General features: G+C 48.6%; 1 long non-coding RNA gene across 1 annotated transcript; it reads right to left on the reverse strand.

Moving 5' to 3' along the window:
* Nucleotides 1-1,247: 1,247 nt before the first annotated feature.
* On the reverse strand, nucleotides 1,248-16,756 carry LOC101131748 (uncharacterized). The gene is made up of 3 exons (XR_008669096.2): nucleotides 16,563-16,756; nucleotides 8,317-8,543; nucleotides 1,248-1,388 (listed from the first exon to the last, which is right to left on the reverse strand). It is a non-coding gene; the product is annotated as an uncharacterized lncRNA (long non-coding RNA).
* Nucleotides 16,757-17,219: the final 463 nt, after the last annotated feature.

The following is a 17,219-nucleotide window of genomic DNA, read 5'->3' on the forward strand; positions in this document are numbered from 1 at the left end:
CCCAGAGTGACAAGGCTGGAGAAAACAGGAATAGGATCAGGAGAACAGCCTATATCTTCTGTTGCAAGGCCTGTGTTTCTGCACCCAAGAGTTGGTGGCAGACACAGTGGACTGGTGTTTACCCTGACCAGATGGGGAACAGTGAGAGAACACGGGCATGTGTCCCTGGAGGCAAAGGTGAGTTATTTAGCTCCAGGAGAAGAGCAAAGAAGAAAGATGAAGGCAATAACTGCCCCGGAGAGGAAAATTCCAGCCCTGTTTCAGTCCTGTGGCAGGGAAGAAGGATTAAAAACAGCAAAATTGCGCAGATCAATTCACTTGACAGCAGTTCAACATTCCAGTTAAAATTTTCTTTAAAGAACAAATCTTTGCATGTCAAAAAGGAGGAGAGGGACAGAAAAGCAGAGCTGGGACTGTATAGCACAGTGGCTCAGAAATGAAGAGACAGGCACTGCCACATCAGTATGATCACTCAAGGGTGTGACCGGAGAAGAACAAGAGAAGCAGACTGTTCTGACAGACATGGCACCAAGGAGAGAGAGGAGTAACAGCTGACAATGAGCCAGGGAACAGGGCCTGATGACAAGCCTGGGAAGGCAGGTCCAGAGAATGGAGTCACCACTGACAGGAAACATGCTCAGAACATCTGCTGGCTTCTCCCTTGCTTTCTAACACTGGTGTTTTTGTGCAAGTAAAAATAAGACTCTCTCCTCTACAGTCTCTCTGCCCAAGCCAGACTACCCTGTGTGCTGCCCCTAGACACATCTCATAGCCTGTCTTCTCCAAGCCTGTCTCCCCAAGAACTTCTTCTCCTCTTCCGTCCCCTTGCATCTGCCCATTAATTTTGGCACCTCTCCAAGCCACCTTTTCCTGCAGTGACATTTTCCTTCCAGATGTCCTATCAGAAGTTCTAAAATTTTGCATTATTGCTGTTACTCACTAAATGTAACTGAACCTGCTTTACTAACACTAATACAAACAGTTAACACTAAAATAGTATCCTAACGGTCTTACATATATTAACTCATTTAATCTTTGACCACAACTCTATGAGGCAGGGACTATGACTAACTCCATTTAACAGGTAAAAAAACTAAGGCAAACAGAGGTTAAATGATTTGTCCAAGGCCAGCCAGCTGGTAAGTGATGGTGTGTATGTCAGCCTGCTGGGGCTGCCACAACAAAATACCACAGACTAGGTGCTTAAACAACAGACATTTATTTTCTCATTGTTCAGGGGCTAGAAATCCAAGATCAGGGTGCCATTAGAGTTGGTTTCTGGCGAGGGCTTTCTTCTTGGCTTATAGATGGCTGTCTCCTCCTTACGTCCTCACATGGCCTTTCCTCTGTGCCCATGAGGAAGGAAAGAAAGATCTGGTGTCCCTCTTCTGAAAAGGACACCAGCCATATTGGATTAGGGCTCCACCTTTATGACCTCATTTAAACTTAATCTCTTCCCTAAAGGTTCTGTCTCTAAATACAGTCATATTGGGGGTTAAGACTTCAACATATGAATTTTGGAGGAACATAATTCAGTCCATAACAGCGTGGAATGATTTTTTTTTCATTCATTCATTTACTGAACAACTAAGAATTGCCACTCTTAGGTTAAATGGCTGGAGACATAGCAGTGAAAAAGGCAAACATTGGCTTTGTTCTTAAGGACTTTTTTTTTTTTTTGAGACGGAGTCTCCCTCTGTCTCCCAGGCTGAAGTGCAGTGGTGCAATCTCAGCTCATTGCAACCTCTGCCTCCAAGGTTCAAGTGATTCTCCTGCTTCAGCCTCCTGAGTAGCTGGGATTACAGGCATGCACCACCATACCTGGCTAATTTTTTTGTATTTTTAGTAGAAAAAGGGTTTCACCATGTTAACCAGGCTGGTCTCGAACTCCTGACCTCAAGTGATCCGCCCACCTCAGCCTCCCAAAGTGCAGGGATTACAGGCGTGAGCCACCATGCCTGGCTTAGGAATTTAAGTCTAGAGGGAGAGGGTAGCAGCAGGCAAGGAACAGGTAAACACATCAATCAGCTGGATAATTCAGACAGTGTTAAGTGCTACAAGGTCACAGAATGTGTGACTGGGACTGTTTTGGCCAAGCATGTGCAGAACCAGGGAAAGAGATTCCCAGGCAGAACAAAGGCAAGGGCAAGCGCCTTGAGGCAGGAACGTGTAGCATATTAGAGGAACAGAGGAAGGCTCCTTTGGCTGAGTCAAGGAGAGAGTGAAAGAAGAGCTTGGAAAGGAAGCAGGCAACAGGCCACAGAATGTCTTCGTAGGCTACGAGAGGGAGTTTATATTTATTCTAAGAGCAATGGGCAGCCACAAGAGTTTGCGATCTGATCAATGCTTTTAAAAGACCCCTGTAGCAGTGTAAAGATACCTCATAGCAATGTAAGAGTGCAAATAGGGACCCCAGTGAGGAGGCTCTTTGTTCGTTCCCCCAGCAAATATTTAAGGAGCACCTACCTGCCACATAATGTGCTGAAACCCACTCTCAGGGAGCACAGAGCCTCCTGGGTTGCAGGAGGGGACCTCACCTGCCATATGTGCTCCTAGTGCAGGATACTTCTAATCTTCCACTGAAATGTCAAATAAATCAAGACATTCCTGAGGGCTAAACTTTGTGGTCCAGGCTGCATGTGGGGAAGGAGGTCAGAAGAAAGAAAGTGCTGGCTGGGGTGAGAGCCAGACTGTGCCCATGGCAACTTTGAAGATGTGGAACTCAATCCTGGCATTCAAAGATGAGCATAGGAGAGAAGCAGGTGCCTTTCTTCCAATGGCTGCAGAACCATGTGTAAACACCTCCCCATGCACGTATGCATTTATAAACAACACTTCAGGCTGAGTACCAGCTCATGCCTGTAATCCAGCACTTTGGGAGGGAGAGAAAGGAGGATTGCTTGGAGCCAGGAGTTCCAAATCAGCCTGGGCAATGTAGTAAGACCCCTGTCTCTATAAAAAATTTAAAAAATAGCTGCACGTAGTGGTGCACACCTGCAATCCTAGCTACTCAAAAGGCCGAGGCTGGAGGATCACTTGAGCCAAGGAGCTTGAGGCTGCTGAGAGCTACAATTGCACTACCACACTCCATCCTGGGTGAGACAGCAAGGCCTTATCTCAAAAAAAAAAATTTTTTTTTTTAAGAACACATCATACTGTTAGAGTACTTTCAAATATAACTACATAAATGTCTCATGAAAGTACACATAACAGATGTGCTGGTTCCTTATGTTTTCCATCTGAATAAATACAATGCTCCTTCAGTTTAGACCCAACCAGGAAACCTGTACCATAGCCCTGCCTGACTCTACGCTTCCCCTTCCACCCTCAGTCAAGGGCGGCTGGGGAATGCCCTGATGCACAGGCAAGGGGCAGAAGTGCGCAGATGCAGCCCATAGCTAGAAGATAGACATGGCAGGACCTGCTGTTGGATTGAGTATGAGGGAAAGGGGAATCCAGGATGACTGCAAGATCTACAGAGGACAAAGGAAATACACATTGAGGGGGAGTGGAAACAATTAAGATCTAGGCACTAGCTTAGCTACTAAGAGGCTGTTTGATTCTAGGCAAGCATTTCTCTGTCTAGATCTCAGTTCCTCATCCCGAAAATGACACTTCTAAAACTCAGTAACTGGCCGGTCAGTAACTGGCCGGGCACAGTGGCTCACGCCTGTAATCCCAGCACTTTGGGAAACTGAGGTGGGCGGATCACTTGAGGTCAAGAGTTGGAGGCCAGTCTAGCCAACATGGTGAAACCTCGTCTCTAGTAAAAATAAAAAATTAGCTGGGCATGGTGGCGGGCATCTGTAATCCCAGCTACTTAGGAGGCTGAGGTGGGAGGATTGCTTGAACCTGGGAGGTGGAGGTGGCAGTGAGCCAAGATTGTGCCACTGCTCTCCAGCCTAGACAACAGAACAAGACTCTATCTCAAAACAAAAACAAACAAACAAAAAACCTCAATAACTAAATTATATATGTTATAATATTTAATATCCACCAAAATTTATAAAATGAGATGACAAACATTTGTATAACCACCACTGAGCATAAGACACACAGCACACCAATGGAATTGAAGGCCCTCTGTGTACCCATTCCTATGGCACTCCCTCCCTCCTGCCCCCACCCCAGATAGAATGATACTACCATGCTACTAAATCTGGCATTTATTATCTCAAGTGCCCTCTTAAGGTTTAATAATAATTCTGTTAATTTTACGATTTGACAAGACCTCTTAATTTTTTGGTGAAATTGACTTGTAGTTGACAGAAATCTTCCATACCTACCATCTCATCTGACTTTCACCAAAATCCTATGAGGGTGCGCTAAGCTTGGGAAGATTCTCTCCAGCTTTTCATATGAGCAAAGTGAGGTTCAGAGTGTGATATGTCATAGCACTTAGCATCCTGACCACGTTTCATTGCATTTCATGCTTTGCTTTCCATTGCTAGTTATTTTTTCATGTACATTTGTATCCATCACTAGACTGTAAGTTCTTGAGAGCAGTGATCTCTCTCCTGAAGCTGTGGCCAGTGTGGTAACGTTACAGGGCTCAAGCTTCAGTAAAAATAAATAAGTAAATACCCAGTGATGAGGGGAAAGTAGCCCACGTTATGGAGAAGCTTCTGAAGCCTGAGATAACACAGATAAGGGATGTAGAAACTGGACCTAAAGAGAGGAATAAGACACAGGATGCCCAACAGAGTATGACGGAGCTCCATGGACTGGAACCCATGCCACAGCATGCTGGCAAAATTTGGCTGTTATAAGTCGTGCCCCTGATGTTTGAAAAGGCAAAACAAGGAAGTTTTCGGAAGAGCTGTAAGAAAGCAGAAGGGTTATCCGGTTCACTTGTTGCCATAATCCTGGACTTTCTGCAAACACATCATACACCATGACATCATGATGTGTAATAGGATCATATCACAAAAACCAATGTAATGCCATCAAAAGCATGACCCTTTAAGAATATTTCAGAATTCACACATTTAGGACTAGGGAACTTTAAGGAAATGGTATTAAAGACAGCCATGATCTACGGCTGGGCGCGGTGGCTCATGCCTGTAATCCCAGCACTTTGGGAGGCCGAGGCGGGCGGGTCACCTGAGGTCAGGAGTTTGAGACCAGCCTGACCAACATGGAGAAATCCCGTCTGTAGTAAAAATGCAAAATTAGCCGGGTGTGGTGGCACATGCCTGTAATCTTAGCTACTTGGGAGGCTGAGGCAGGAGAATTGCTTGAACCCGGGAGGCAGAGGTTGTGGGGAGCCGAGATCACACCATTGCATTCTAGCCTGGGCAACAAGAGTGAAACTCTCTCTCTCAAAAAAAAAAAAAAAAAAAAAAAGACAGCCATGACCTTAAAAATTTTGTCTCACTCAAAGCTGGAGTGGATCTCTTTTGTTCCATAGACTTCTCTGAGCCTCTCAATCCACCAGTAGGGAAATAAGAACTTCTTACAAGCCATTGTAAGAACTTCTCCCCTATTTCAGGCATTCCTTATGAAAGCTTTTTTTGTCACGTCCGGTATCCTTAAGGAAAAATAAAACGTGTTGGCCTTAATGATTTCAACCTCTTAGACTTAAATGGAACACAGTAATATGCCAGTTAATTTCTGCTTGTAGGTTCCCATTTGTAAAAGTAGGGCTTAAAAATATATTCTAGCTTTCTTAACTATTTTTCATAAAGAAGAATCATCATGACTGTGAAGACCACTGTGATTTGTGGAATAAATCCATAAATGTATAACCCAAACAGATCAACTAAATGAAGCTTCCCTCGGGCATGACAGTAAGTCGGCTGGGCTCTAGGAACAAAATGTGTAAGCACAACACTCACAGAGTGGATATTCTTTCAAGTGATAGAGACAGGGTTGGGAAGGACTCTAGAGTTAGAGCCTTCAATGGGCAGTGCTGTTTATTGTATACACAAATAATAATGACAATCGCTAATATTGAGTGTGGAATGCTTTACATGCACCTTGTCATTCACACTTTCTTACAAATAATGGGGCACTATTCCTTTTATTTCTTCTACTCTTAGAGATAACAGAAGCTCAGAGTGGTTAGTAACTTGCTCTATCACCTAGAGAGCAGATGGGGGAGCCAGGCTTCAAATGCGGGTGTGTCTGCCTCCTGATCCCCAGCTCTTAAGCATTTTGCCATTTCATCTTTCACCAAGGCTCTCCTGCTCTCCAGCATGATCTGGGCTCTGAACTGTTTCTCCACTAGCCATCTGAGGATAGGTTTCCACCAATTCAGCCACCGAGCTGCTGGAGACGGGGGTTATTAGATTACCATCTCAGAGCAAAACAAAATCAGTATAAAATCTTAGCCTCATTAGCATGGGACTCAGTCTCCTCAGGTAGCCAGTCTTGGCCATTGATTTTTTATTATATGCAGCAGTTACATTTCAGTTTCTCAAGTTACTCATAGCTACATATGAGTAATAAAATGATAGCAACAACTGGAGTGATGCTAACAATTAGTTTGCCTTGAGTCCAAGGACAAAACAAAGTCTTAAGTGTCCTACTCACTCCTTAGCTCCAAAGTAAACAAGTCTTTCTGCTATTAGTACTGGATTAAGCTTCATAACATTGTCCAGGTGAAAGTACTTAGGGCTGGAGGCCTGTGTAGATGCTTGTAAAGAGGGAGATGCTTTGGCAGATTAAACCCATTCTGTGGGCTTGTTCTATTTTCTGGAAAATCTCAAGTATGACAAAATAGCTCCAACGAGTTATTGTTCATCAACATCTGTCATAAATGTTAGAAATCTTGGCATCATTTATCTCTATCTCAATCTCATCTCTATCTACATTTATAATTTACTTATGTATTTAAAAAGAAATAGAAAAGAAACACCCTGGTCTAATGGAAAACATCTCAGCTCTTGTGGTTCCCAACCTTTTGGAGTTTGAGAATCAACAACACAATGTTATGAAACCTTTTAGGGTTTGCTATTCAATAACAAAACAAAAAAAGATAAAACAACTATAAATAAATCCTATCTGGCTGATTTAAATTATAGAGCTCACGCAGCTTGAGCAAACCCTCTTCCCTTAGCCATGGTGTGATTCCTCTGGATTGAGAATCGAGTTTCTGGGCTACTTCTCAGAGAATGAAATTACAAAACAGAAGATAGCAGATTTTTAAAAAATTGTCACCAGGTATCCCTGCTGGATATCAAGTGACTGGGTCAGAAACTCAGTTGGAAACTCTGCTTAAAGAAGAGCGGAACAAATCCCCCTTGCCTGGGAGGCCAAACAGAGCATTGTTTTAGTTCCGTAGGAGATAATGACAATGGAATAGAACATTGTCCCGGGTAATGGTCTCCCGCTGGTAGGGAAATGCGTAGGCAAAAACAAACAAGGGGCTGAACTGCTACCTTCTTTTTAAAGCAAAAACTGTTGATCCTGGAACTGAGTACCTCCTAGCAGCTTCCATTTGGTTATATTAAGTCTTACATTTGGAGGTGCTCTGGGCTGGGGTGTCACTGGGTAAATAGGGGGCAGGGTACAGATGTTAAGAGAGCTGCTAGCTCTACTGTTTCTGAACTGCTGGCTTCAGAGATAGGCTTAGGGGACCATTTTGAATTTCATCAGCCACTGGACAAAACAGGCTTTCCATAAAAACACAATCACCACTTCATGCTTTGCTGCCAGCTGAGATCTCCCTGCTGCCATATTCCACCCTCATGCCACCCATTTTATGACTGCCGATTAGACTGATATATATTGTATTGGTAAAGTTCTGCATTTCTTGAAAAGAAAACCTTTATAAAATAAAGAAGAATGAAGCCAATAATCCATTCATTTGACACAGAAAGTCAGCACTTTCCGATTTTTCTCCTTTTTTCCCTTGCAAAATAATATAATATGTAGAGACTGTCTAATATGTCTCTCAAAACAAGATTTAAATCAGAGATCAAAAGTGGGTAGTGATTTAAAATTCTAAATTTTGGAAAAATAGCAACTATCCTTTCATTTTTGAAACAAAAATAAATGAAAATTCAGGGCCAAAGTCGTCCTTCTGCCAACTGGAGCTTCTGTAGAACACACAGCTCAGACTCTACCACACAGATGGAAAATAGTCCGAATGCATCCTGGCAGTATTCTTTCATTCCGAGAACTTCTACAATTTCCTTTAAAGCAGCATGGCATTCAAAAGTTGAGGTCCAATTCATCTTTGCTGTTAATGAGACATTTTACAAGTGTATTTTTTTTTCTTGGGAAAAAATTTTGAATTGGGTAAAACAAATGGCAAGTGGATATTTAAAACAAAAACAAAAACAAAAACAAAAACAAAAAACACCTCCTTACTTGGACTGGTGATTGACTTGCTTAGAATCCTCTGGGCCAGCATTTCATTTCCTGATGGCTGCCATTTCCCCTCCCATTCCAAGTTCTCTCTATTTGGGGCTGACACAGGACGTGGAAATACTAATATGGCTGCTGGGACTCCTTTCGTGTATTTCAGCAAGAGAATTATTTCGTATCAGTGCTCAGTGTCTCTCCAACTTTTCCATTTCCTCTAAGGTCAGGTTTCCCTACAAAGAAGAACGCCATATCGATTGTTAGTAACAGGAACTAAGCATTTGGGGGCCAGACACACAACTTTTCTATGTTTCATGGTGTCACTGGCAGAAGAGGATCCTGGCCTGAATACACATTGGAAAAAGGCAATTTATATTTTTATTACAGTCATTAATCTGATATTTCTAATTTAAAAACATTCATTTGGAAAAAACTCAATGATGAGAGAAAACAGTGTTTTTGCCCTGTTACCTGTATGTAATTATTTCAGCTTTCTCCCTCACCTTTGTGGCTTGATGAGGATTCCCTGGTTAAACGCAACTCCAGTACGTAATAAAGGGCATCAGTTACTTTTGAAGGTGCTTTGGCAATGTGGTCACTAATGTAAGTAACCATCACAGAAACCTCAAGTCGAGAGAATAAATGGGAGAATAATAAGCAGAGAGAACTAGCGTAGGGAAAAAGTTAAGGGGGGGAGGTAAAAATTTGGTGGAAACAGAAAAACTCTTTAATGTGGATGCTAAGGAACAAGATCAAAGTATAAGAATTTGGATTAGGCAGGATCAGTTCAAGTTGTTAATAAAAATATGTGGGAAGAAACGAAAGCAAACAGTTCCCGGATCAGTCTCCAGGTATTCAGGGCTGGCCAAACACAACGAGAAGTGGAAAAGGGGCGATAATTAGTAATAAATATGAAGGTGTGTAGACACTTTGGGCAATTCCGATCTTAACGCCTCCTCTTCCTCAATATCACAGTGCTTCATGCAAAACAAGGGACTGCTTAGAATTCTGTCTTCAGCCTTCATGAATCTGGTCAGGAGTTTCTGCATCTTCCTTACCTTGTCAGCATGCTCAAAATATTTAATGGGATGACCACTCACTCAGTAGGCATGGGATGCCTAAGCCTGTATCATTTCAGCCTTTGCCCTAAAGCAGAGCTCTTCAGTAATGCAAAATTTCCTATATGAGAACTTCTGCTTCAACAACAGTAAGGTCCCAGGCACACAAGGAAATGCCCAATGCAAAGAATCTGGCAGGAAAATGAATGGTTGTGAAGATTGGGCTCCAACTCCTTTTTAAAAAGAGTTCCAGGAACATGTTTACTGTGTAATTTTGCCATGAGAAAGTTCATGGGAACCATTTTCAAGTCTCAGGAAAGTCTATTTGGTAAGGTAGGAAGTTTGCAAGTTCAGAGACTATTTTTTTTTAAAGAAACAAATTTCAATCACTTTAATAAACACTTTAAAAGCAATTTATGATAACTGTAGCCTTCCAATGACTAGGGCTACACTGAACTTTCCAAGCCGAAACATTCATCCTTGTATTCAGGAAAAGTCCTCTCAACAATTTGGAAAAATATTAAAAATATGAAAGCAATTGAAAAATCACTTTCACCTGTGCAATATCCTTTTTTCATGAATGTCTCCAATTACATAGCTAGGGTTACAGATTTTCACAAACACAGTTTCATTTTTGATAGTTATGTAGCTGTAATTTCAGGCCATTTCACTCTATTGAAAGGTACGGGGGCTGCCTTTGCCCTCTCTTCCTCCTGTCGCTTAAACCATCCAAGAAAACATCAAGAAATTAAATAAGAAGGGAAAACAAGAGGTAGAGATCGTATTCAAAAGACTGGAGTCCACCACATGAGAAGAATCAAGTTTGTAACCGCTGGGGTTACCTCCCTGCTCTGTCTTCCATCTGGGCAATGGGCTAACATCCCCGGGCTGGGGGTGTCTGAGGAGGATGAAGACATCCTCAGCGCTGCAGAGGTGCTAAGAAAACAGCCAGCTGTCTCCTGACTTAGAATTTTTGAAAGCTTTCGGGCCTCTCTGAGAAAGCCGTTCCAAATCCACCCCGTATCAATTTGCCTTCTAGAAGCGGCAGGATAAGCACACGGGTTTGGGCAGTGCTCACATTTTGGGTTTATTGGCTTGATGGGGTTGTTTGGGGCGCTCTCAGTCACAAACTGCAGAAGAGTGGGGGCGGGGGACAAGATGGGGAGGAAAGGGTGGGCGAAGGAGCCCACCGAGGAAAGACAAGCCGAAGGGTGGAAACTCCGGGAGGGAGAGGAAACGCCGAAGTCGATGTAGAGTCCTGCGAGGGACAGGGAGAGGTAGGGAGGGATCCGAGCCGCAGTCCTGAGGGAGAGCGACCGCGCGCCCCGCAGCCGAGCTGGGTCCCTTCGCCCCGCCCGGAATCCCGGCCCCCGCCCGCCCCACGCAAGTCCCCGTGCCCCCTCCGGGAGGCGGGAGTCGCCGGGACTCTGCGCTCCGCCAGCCTCCGTCTGCTGGCCGGGTCTGGGATCCGCACCCGGAGAGGCTGAACCGAGGCGGACGCAGCCCCGGGTCGGTGGCTCGCCTGGCTGGGTGGGGTGGGAGCGATTTTCTGGCGGTGGCGTTTGCAGGAGGGGAGGAGACAGCGCCACCCAGGGCCTCCCCGAGCACTGCTGGCCAGGCCGGGCTCGGGGGCCGGAGTGAGGGTGCAGGTGGGGTTCTGGGTTCTGCTTCTTGAAGGCGGCGGCGGGGCGCGAAATGCAACCGCGTGGGCCCCGCCTGCTCCCCCCGGTCCTGTCTTTCCTCGACGCTCGGGAGGCGTCCCGCAGCCCCCTAGCCGCGATGCTCTCGGGTCCCCGGCGTGGACCAGCACGTGGGCCCGGGAGTCGAGTGGGGAAGAAGGCATGTTGGCCGCCTCAACTTCCTGCGCCGACGGCTGGGGACGCGGAGAACCCTCTCCGAGCTGGGGTCCCCGCCTGCTGGGCAACCTCACCTCAACGTCTGGCCTGGCCTGGGGCCGCTTGGACTAGGCAGCGGCTGCACTCCTACAGAGCCCAGACGCGCCTTCTCGCTTTTTCCTTTCTGGGCCGGGGCCCTAAACTCCCGGAACTCGCCGCAAGAGGAGCGTTGAAAACAAAAGGGACAGCCCAAGCTGTCCCGCCCGCTGCGCCCGAGGAGCATCCCCTTGGCGCTGCAGGCTGTCGCCTCCCCCAGCACCTGGCGGGGCGGGTGCCAGGCTGGGCCTCTAGACGGTTTCACCGCTGCTTATCATTTCTCCTTCATTTTGCACTGGGGGAGCTGCCCCTCCCTTCGGAGAAAGGCCGCGCCTGCACCCAAAGGTAACCCTCGGGTGACCCCGGGAGCGGGGCTGTCTGGCCTTGGTTCGAGACCCCGGGCGGGGGGTCAGAGGTTTCTGTTGCATCAGAGAAACACGGCAGCGTCAAACAGAAAAAAGCTTCCAGTGGGTCTGGGCCTAAAGCTATTTTTATTTAAGTCTCAAATTGTCTAGTTTGCCATTTTGCTTCTATTTTTAAAAAAATATTTCTCAGTGGCATGGGGGAGGGGAGATCAAAGGTGACGGATGGGTATCTCTATGTTGGTGTCAAGTATGCCTTCGTGTCTGTCGTTTCTTCAGCAGTTGTCCCAGTACCGTCCACATAAAGTATCTTCTTCCAAGGACCCCTTGCAATAAAACGGGATATTTCTATTTGGACCGTTCTATGTCAAAGAAGGTTGGCAGCAGCGCCAGGCTTACCCAATGATTAAAGGGGGACATTTCCTACAATAAGGTAGAGTCAATGCAGAACCCACAAGCTCATTGATTTCCATCCCTGTGTCGTCAGCTTGTTCACTTTCTCCTAAGATTATGACAATAGTAGTAATAATAATAACCAGGACACAAATAACTCTTGAGAAGTCACTTGTAACTACCTCTTCTTGGAGGTGAGAAACACACACATGCATACACACATACACCCCTGTGGACTTAAGGTTTATTTTTGTCAGAGGAACTTAGAATTGCCTGAGGTGTTGTGTGTGTGTGTTTTTTTTAATGATTTATTTACAGACTTGCTAATGCCTCCGCAGAAATCCTGTTTATCAGCCCAATAGTTGTGACAGGGTTAGAAAACCAGTTTAAACTGTTAATCGGCCAGAAAAAGGGCCCTAGATTGATGCCTTTCACTTACCTTTGAAAGGCTATAAAAGCAACGCCATACATTGGGATGAAATTAGACAGCGACAAAATCATTACCTTGACTTCCCACAATAAAGACAACCTTAAAAGGGGGCTATTGATGGTTTCAAATTACATAACGGTGGTTTATATGTTCTTCCTCTGCGCTCACAGAAAGCAATTTTAAAGTGTGAATTCTTCAAAGAACGGGCGAAGCATTCACACACAGACATGCGTTTTTATTTTATTTATTGCAAAGCGCTATGAGAGACAGAGAGAGAGAGAGAGAAACCAAAAACAAAAATCCCAGCAAAAGGAGGCCGAGTCCAAAGAGAATATGTCCGGTTTCTATTTCACCAAGCTCCTGGGCTCACATTTGGCCCCGGAGCCGAGTGCTCGGTCTCTTTCCCCGGGACGGGACAGGGAGTGGAGTTCCTAGCCCCTTAGGTGGGAAAAGCCCCGCGCACGTCACCGGGTCCCGTCTGCTCACTGCTTCTGCATATTTTAAGCCTGGACACAGCCTCCTTTAGGATAGAAAGGCATTTCCCAAACAACACCGATTCTGGGGGTGTAGTGGGCCTGGCGCTGGGTCCTGGAGAGAAGGTTCAGCCCCCCTTCTCATCCCTGTACTTTGGGGATGGCTCGTACTTGGACAGGGGTGGGCCTCCGCCTTCTCCGCCTTCTATCGGACCTTTCTTCGGATGGATTTCTACGTAAACCCGGAAGGCGATCAAATGCAGGCGGCCAACCTCCAGCGCTTTTTTTTTTTTTCCTGTCAAAGGCGGCGCCTGCATTTTCGGGGGCTCCAGACCAGGCTGAGAAAGTCCCCTCAAACCTCTAATCTGAGGTTGCTCACACGGCCTGCAAAAACCCGACGGGGCACCCCGCCACCCCACCTTACGTTTCCCTAGGGCCAAGTCAGTGGTCAAAAACCAACCTGGTGGTAGCTGCCTTTACGAAGGAAAGACAGCCAGGACGCCCGCACCGACGGCAACGCGCGGAGAGAGAGGACCGTGCCCTCTTTCGCATGTTACGGGGCGAGGGGGCTGTTGGCGTCAGGAGCGCCCTGGGAGGAACTTTGCAGCGGATTCGAGAGACAGAGGGAATTCAGTAAACGTGCTGCCCCGGGCTGCCGGCTGGAGCCCGGCAGATTCGCTGCGCAGCACTGCCCCCTGGTATCCAGCGCCGAAACTGCCCCCCTCCGCAGCTGCAAGGCTCCTCCCTGGGCTGCGCGGGACAGATTTTTTCTCCTTTCCTGGCTACACGCCTGACAGAGAAGCTATCCCGAGGGACCTCAAGAAGTCCCCCAAGCCGTACTCAAAAGCCTTTCTCCCTCCTCTTCAAGCGCTCACTTCCCCAAAGAGGACCCGGACCCCTGACTGCCTGAGCCAGGTCCCCAGCATGGTCCGCAACCCTTCTCGACTTCGGCATCCACCTCCAGGCTGACGTCTACCCGGGAGGGGGCTGGGGACCCAAGGAGACTTCGACTACAGGCCCGGGCGAACGGAAGGAAGAGGCTTGCGTTCAGAGAGACACGTTTGGAGCTGGGACTGTTCATTCTTTAAGGAACACCAGCTTCCAGGGCATCTTTCGTTGGCACCTTGGCTTTCCAGAGAAGAAAGGAAGTGGGTATCAGGGCCAGTCCCTCCTCGCACCCCAGGCTGGAGAGGTGCCGAGGTGCTTAGTCACTCAGTCCAAGGGCACCTGAGAGATGGGGGCAAACTTGGCAGGAGCCTGAGCACCGAGGCGTGATCCGCGGGGGCGCAGGTAGGGCGGGGCCCAGAGCCCCCTTCCGCCAGCCCAGCCCGCCCCTTCCAACCCAACTTGTCTGGCACTGGCTTCTACGGGTGCCGAGAAGACTGCCGTCGTGGGCACAGGGTCCTCGACCCCAGGACTCGCATGGCCTTTCCCACCCCAACAGGATGGTTTGTCCCAGGCTTTGGGACTGAGCTTGATAGAGAGGTAGGAAGGAAGCGGCGCCAGCTCCGGAGCCAGAGTGGGTTGGAGTCCCAGCTTGGCCACCCTCTAGCTGTGTGACCTTGAGTGAGTTACTTCGCCTCTCTGAGCACCAGTTTCTTTGTTTGTTTGTTTGTTTTTCAGGAATGGTGTGAGGATTGAGGTAATGTCCTTAGGATGCCCACATGTGTTCAGTCAAGGTGGGCCGTGATGGTTGCCGGCGTCCGCTGCAGGAAAGGCCCCCAGGAATCAGCTTGTAGGGTGGGCGCCAGCCGGTACTGCACAGGGGCATCGTGGCCTCCGGTTTTAGGAGGGGCAGAAACAGCGCAGTGTCCTCAGCCCTGAGGGCTGAGTGTTGGAGGTCCCGACGCTCCTGGGTTCTCTTCTGCCCGGGTGCAGACTACAGCAGGTGCGCAGGGCTTCGCACACCTCTGCTGTGGGAAGTGAGTCATCTTCGCTTATGATTGCATCTGGCCAGGCCAGCTACGAGAATACTGGGCCTCACAGCTGCCACGTATCCAGCCTTAACCTGTGCCAGGCACTGTGCTAAGAGCTATGCACCCACAATCCCACTTCTTCACAACAGCCTCGACAGAAGTAGATGTTTAAGTTTTTAAATTTCCATTTTGCAGAGCAGGAAACAGGCTCAGAGAGGTTAACTTCCCCCAAGATCACACAGCTGGTAAGTTGGAGAGCGGGGACTTGAACTGAATCTTCCTTGGAGGCCAAGCTCTGAACCACTAAGTTGGGTGGCATTAGAGAGCCAAGCTCTCGCCCTTCGGTTTCCATTCACGCTGCCCTCTCTGAGCCGCAATTCTCTCTCCTGCGTTGGCACTGGCAGAAGTCGAGACACGCTCCCAAGAATCGCGGGCCGTGGCGCGCACTTCCACGCACCCCAGCTAGTTCCAGAGACTCAGAGCTTGTTCTGAGATCCTCTTGTCGAACTCCCTTGGTCCGGGCGCCCGGCCCGTGTGGTGCTCAGATCAGACTTATCCACCCGAGCACCACTCAGACCAGCGCCTGGATCAAGGTCCCGGGAAGGAAGCCCTCCTCCCCTTCTCCTGTGGCTTAGCTCAGCGATCAGGGAGGAGCCAGTTAAGAAGTCACAGTCGAAGCCATGACTGCTGTGTCCCGGGGAGGCAGTGGAAGGCGAGGAGCACGGAGCGGGGATACCGCCGGACAACCCCTCCCCGCCGCCCCGTCGGTGTCCTCACTGCGCAGGGGCTCCCTTGCTGCCCCAATCTAAAAGGAAGCCGTCGCCTCTTCCAGGGCACGGTAACTAAAAGGCCGTCGGGGAGGGAGACGGGAATGAGTGGGCTTGGACTTGAGGTTTCCGAGCCAGCTGCTCCCTAGAGCCGTTCCTGAGCTCGTCAGCCAGCACGTATTTAATGAATGGCCACTGGGTGCTAGGCCTTGCACGCAACCCTTTCGTCCTCCCCCGGGGCTGAGCCCAGGGTGACCCAACACTAGTCGGAACGAGCCTGGAGACATGGCGCCGGGGCTGCGCTCTGCAGGCCTGGCCTGGTCGTTTCCACGCACCCCTCTCTCTGTAGCTGCCGCCCCGCCCGGCTCTGCCTGTGGGCGCCCCCTGGCGGCAGGAAGCCGAGCGCGCACCACGCCCTCGGGGCTCCATCCCCACTCACCCCGGCGCCTCTAGCCGCTCCGACCGCACCCCCAGTTCGCGCTGCGGCGGCCAGCCTCTTCCCCGACGGCCGACCGAATGTCCCTCAGAGCTTTCCGTGACCGGCCAGGGCGCGTGGCTGTCCGGAGCCCCTCCACGTTCCCCAGCAGCAGGCCCGGCTCTCTCTGATCAGCGAGCGCGGATGCCGGTCGCCTCCCTCCCTCTGCCGTGCTCCAGCCCGACGCCAGGCCGCTGGGGGCAAGCGCTGTGCTTGAGAAGAGGAGAAAAGCCCCCAAATAAACAAAAACCCAAAGCCCATTCAAGTTCAGGGGTGGAGAACTGTTGGCATCTGAATTTTAAAAAGATCGCCGGGACTCCCAACCACCACTAAACACCCTCTTGTCCACCCCCACCCCGCCCCCGACACCATCCCACCCCACACACCCCACGCCCGCGTCCCGTAAACCGAATCGCCAATGCACCGCAACTTTCTCGGCAGTCACACCTGTGTCCCCGATGCCATCTGCCCACGTCTGTGTGAAGCAAACCCCGCTGGCAGACGGGATGGAGAGAGATGGCTCCTCCAAACCAGAATTAGGAGGAAAACCCCGCTGAGGGCGTTTCAAAAACCCAACAGGCGAGAGGGGAAACCTGCATTGTCAGACCTGCTGGGCCCTGAGTTCTAGCCCCATGCACCGCGCCGAGCTAATTCTCCCGGCGACTCTCTGAGGGGTTATTACCACGTAATAATTGATGAGGACACTAAGGGCTAAGAGGAGTTAATTAACTTGTCCCTAGTTACAGAGTTGGAAGTCAGGGATGGATCTTAACTGTGGGGCTGTTCCGAGGGCCTGTGAGAGACTGGGTTTCAGCCCAGAGCCCAACACAGCGCCGGTAGAGAAAGTATCGGGTACATTTTTGCCTGCTAATCCGGCGGTAGGAAGTCAATTACATCTCTGATGACTCAGATTTTTGAAACAGCCCCATACAACTTCCAATTATGGGGGCAAATATAATTGTGAAAGTCTATGGGATTTGGAGATGAAGGAGTAGGCCATCGAAACATAACCCAGAAGTTAACTTGTTTTGGAAAAAAACATTTTATGGAAAATTTCCAACATATAAGAAAGAAAAGAGAATATTATAGTGAACTCCCATGCAC

Source organism: Gorilla gorilla, chromosome 8 (assembly GCF_029281585.2).
Source record: "Gorilla gorilla gorilla isolate KB3781 chromosome 8, NHGRI_mGorGor1-v2.1_pri, whole genome shotgun sequence".
Classification (NCBI taxonomy): domain Eukaryota; kingdom Metazoa; phylum Chordata; class Mammalia; order Primates; family Hominidae; genus Gorilla; species Gorilla gorilla.